We start from the raw sequence: 4537 nt of genomic DNA, 5'->3' as shown, positions 1-4537 counted from the left end.
AAAAAAAAAAAAAAAAAAAAAAAAAAAAGAAAAATGAACTAACAAACAAAACCCAAAAATGTACATATAGATATGTCTATTATTTTTTGGATGTTTTAGGGCAGGGTCTCGTGATCTTAGGGTAGCCTTGAACCCATTATGTAGCAGAGGGTAAATTTAAACTGATCCCCCAGCCTCCATCCCAAGTACCGAGTTACAGGCATGCACCACCACAGCTGGTTTATACATTGCTGGGATGTGAACCCAAGGACCCTGTGTGAGCTACGTAAGCACTCTACCAAATGAACCACATCCCGGCTCCCTGTTTGGGATTTTATTTATTTATTTATTTATTTATTTTGGTTTTTCGAGACAAAGTTTCTCTGTGTAGCCCTGGCTGTCCTGGAACTCACTCTGTAGACCAGGCTGCCCTCGAACTCAGAAATCCACCTGTCTCTGCTTCCCAAATGCTGGGATTAAAAGCGTGCACCACCACTGCCCGGCCCTATTTTATTTATTTTTGATGTGGGATCTCACACTATGACCAAGGCTGGTCTGGCAGTCACTCTGTGGAGTAGTCAGTGAGGCTTTGGAACTCATGGCAATCCTTCTGCATCAGCCTCCTGAATGTTGGGCCCGAGTCACCACATACTGTTTAAATATTGTTATTATTTGCCTTGAAGTAATTTTCTCTGGCAAATATAGCACCTCACAGAAGCAGAAGAGTGGAAGACTGTCTAACTGCTGAAGCTACTATGTATGGCCATCCCCACTGTGTGTGGGCATCTCTACCATGTATGTGTGTGTGCATCCCTACTGTGTGTGGGCATCCCTGAGTGGCCCCCCCAGCACTCACTTTTCTTTTCCCTTTTTTCTCCTTCCTTCTTTCCTGTCTGTCTTAAATGTATTTATTGATTATTGCATTACTATAAATAATAACTTATAATTTACATAATAAATACATAATACATAATAAATAAATTACTAGGGCTGAAGAGAGGGCTCAGTAATTAAGAGCCACAGTATGCTGGGCAGTGGTAGCACATGCCTTTAATCCCAGCACTTGAGAGGCAGAGGCAGGCAGATTTCTGAGTTTGAGGCCAGCCTGGTCTACAGAGTGAGTTCCAGGACAACCAGGACCAAGAAATCCTGGTTGAATGTGTGGTGTTCAAGTCTGTATGTATACATGTTTTTGTGAATAGGCACCCATGAGTACAGATGTGTGATCGTGTGTTATGTGTGCGCATGCAGAGGCCAGAGGTTGCCGTTGGGTGTCTGGCTCCAGCACTCGCTACTTTGTTTACTGAGTAATTTTGTTTGCTGAGCCCCCACTACTTTATTACCTGAGCCACCTCCACCTCGATCTTATTTTTGAAATATTGAGAAGGACTACCACATCTCCTGAGACCTCACCTGGTAGGAAACAGAGAACTTGAAAAAGAGAAATGCCAAAGGGTCCTGCAGGCATCAAGTCACCCCATTAGTGAGCTGAGAGATTCCTTAGTTTTTAAACTTGTTTGAGGAGTTGAATTTTGGTTGTTGTTGTTGTTAACAACAACGCCCTGCTAAAGAAACTGGGAACAGAAACAGAGCTTTGTGCACCACAGTCTCTGCCACATGGACCTTGATGTGTTGGAACAACAGCGGTCGCGTCTGGAAGTACCACACTAGGCCTAGACAGTTCCACGTGTAAGAGGTTTAATTGAGAGGGAGTAGGGGGGTAGTGGCGCAGAAAGAGAGGAGAGAGAGAGAGAGAGCAAGATGGAGGAATTGTCCCATATATATGGATTGTGACGTAGTAGTCCTGCAGGTAAAGGTAGGAGGTGACCCCAACGGATTCTGGGAATATGGTGGCTGTTGCCCTGGCAACAGGTCTGTGGACCCGCCCATGTATGGCCACAGGCTCTGAATGCTAACAGACCTTGTAGTGCTGAATCAGTGGGTGCAAGAAGGTGAACCAGATTGGCTACACGATAGCCTGGTGATTGTGGGATTTAAACTTGCAGCTACAAAGCTGCCCCAGCCAGCTTGTGAGGAACTTCAGGATTTTGGAGTGGGCAGCCACTTTTTTTGCTCATTTTAAAAAAAAAAAAAATTATTTGTTTTATGTATATGAGTACATTGTAGTTGTCTTCAGACACACCAGAAAAGGGCATCAGATCACAATTGCAGAGGGTTGTGAGCCACCATGTGGTTGCTGGGAATTGAACTCAGGACTTCTTGAAGAGCAACAGTCAGTGCTCTTAACCACTGAGCCATCTCTCCTGTCCTTTTTTGCTCATTGTTAACTGCCAGCAAAAAACTGTCCTTGAGCTGGGCCTGTGTGTACAAGGAGGAAAACAAGCTTTGTTAAGAGCCCTAAGCTGAATTCAAGACCTTATTATGATATTTAGAAGCAAAAGCTGGAGGTAGGAGTCTTAGCACATCAAAGAGCAAATCTAGGCTCCTCCCAGCCAAGTCTAGATAAGCCTTTGTTTAGCCGGGAGAACTGCTCTTTGTCTTTGGGCCTGACAAGAAGGTCAATTAGAGGCCCTTTGGCTCGTCCAGCTAGAGGTCACCTGTGATCGCCCTGAGGGTTATAACTTTGTAAAGATTTATTCTCTACATGTGTTGTGTGTGTGTGTGCACACATGTGGTGTAGTATGTGTGTGTGGTGTGTGGTATGGTGTGTGTGTATGTGTATACACATGAGTGCAGGTACCTGCAGAGGCCAGAAGAGGATGGTCAGATTCCTCTGGAGCTGGAGTTTTGGGCAGCTGTAAGCCACCAGCACAATTGTGGCAAAATGGAAAGTCGAAATGGGAGAACTACTTGGAAACTTATGGGCTGGCAAGCTTGGAGTACATATTTACTGTACTGTGGTCAGTAAATATGATTCTACCTCAACAAGACGGAAGGAGAGAACTGATTGCCCAAAGTTGTCCTTTAACCCCCACAGGTATACCATAGCATCTGTGTACACACAGATATGCACGCTCACCCCAATTCTAAAAATATATATTGCTGCTGCTGGGACCTGTCTGTGCACATGCTTAGCATGTGAGGCCCCAGTGCCAGCTTTATGCACAGCTATTCGTAAAGCTATTCCCATTCTGGTCCATATCAAAGTGCCACACTTAGCAGGAAGTGATGTCCCTCAGCAGAGCCTCTGCAAAGCCCATCTCCTGTGGATCTGTGGAAGATAGAGAGATGGGCAGGCACACAGAGATGAGGCTGGATGATGGAGTCCCTGTGGATCTGTGGAAGATAGAGAGGTGGGCAGGCACACAGAGATGAGGCTGGATGATAGAGTCCCTGTGGGACAGAGAGCTTTCCTCTGCTATCCTGCACACAGACAAGGCCTCCTCCCACTACTGATAAGAGAAGCTGGTTTAGCCAGGCAGTGGTGGCGCACGCCTTTAATCCCAGCACTTGGGAGACAGAGGCAGGTGGATTTCTAAGTTCGAGGCCAGCCTGGTCTACAGAGTGAGTTCCAGGACAGCCAGGGCTATACAGAGAAACTCTGTCTCTAAAATCAAAAAGAGAGAGAGGGAGAAGGAGAGGGAGAGGGAGAGGGAGAGGGAGAGGGAGAGGGAGAGGGAGAGGGAGAGGGAGAGAGAGAGAGAGAGAGAGAAGCTGGCTTTCCAGACTTACTGTGTGTAAGGCCGGCTGCTGTGCCTGCCTGCCTGCATCTGCCCTGGCCTCTGGCATCTGGCTCCTAGAAGGCCCTCGACCTTTTGCTCTTGGCTTGCAGCCTTTGCAGGGCTGGGAGTAGGAAGCAGTAGGCTCCCTCTCCCAGCTTGGAGTCCCACTCAAGTCCCTTGAGAAATAAGGACAAAATGGACACACTGTTTGGTGGACAATGAGGTTTTTCTTACAGGGCGGGCCTTTGTCAGAAAGACTTCCTCAAAGGGCAGTTGGGGCTGGAGGACACCCTGTGGGGTCAGGACCAGGGAGCAGGGCTGACATGCTGGGGCCTAGGGGAGTAGAACTGTATGTGTGAAGGGACCGGAAGTGGGTCTGTCCATGATAGAGAACCAATAGCCAGAGAGGGGCTGAGGCAAGGGGCTGAGGCACGAGCAGGTTAAGTTTAGGATGGGGTGAGGTTTGGTCCCAGGAGGGTATGCATTACGTACTGCATTAGAACCTACACTGTAGATACAAGGTCCCCGGGTTTGGATTCTCCTTCCTGTCTCAGTGGCCAGGGACCGCCTTCTCTTCTCTCTCTTGGGCAGCTGCTACAGTTGGCCCCTCTTCAGCACACCTAGATCTGCTCTGGCTTCCTGCCCTTATCATCTGTTACGGTGTAATCTACTCATTTATGATGTGTATTATTTCTGTCAGCAGACTCCTGAGAATGTCTCTCACCTTCGCATTGTTAGTGTGTGTCTCCACTTCCTGGAGCAGCTTTGACCATATACTAGGCATCCAATAAACCTCTGGAGTGCGTAAAATTGATAGCCTGTCCTAGCGGGGCTGAATGATTGCTCCTTTGAAAAGAGAATGTAGGTAGGGATGTAGCTTAGTTAGAGGAGCATTCACCAAACGAGTGCAAGGCCCAGCACTTCTTAAGCTGAGC

This window comes from Mastomys coucha, unplaced genomic scaffold (genome assembly GCF_008632895.1).
Source record: "Mastomys coucha isolate ucsf_1 unplaced genomic scaffold, UCSF_Mcou_1 pScaffold18, whole genome shotgun sequence".
NCBI lineage: Eukaryota > Metazoa > Chordata > Mammalia > Rodentia > Muridae > Mastomys > Mastomys coucha.
This window is presented reverse-complemented; position numbering follows the sequence as displayed.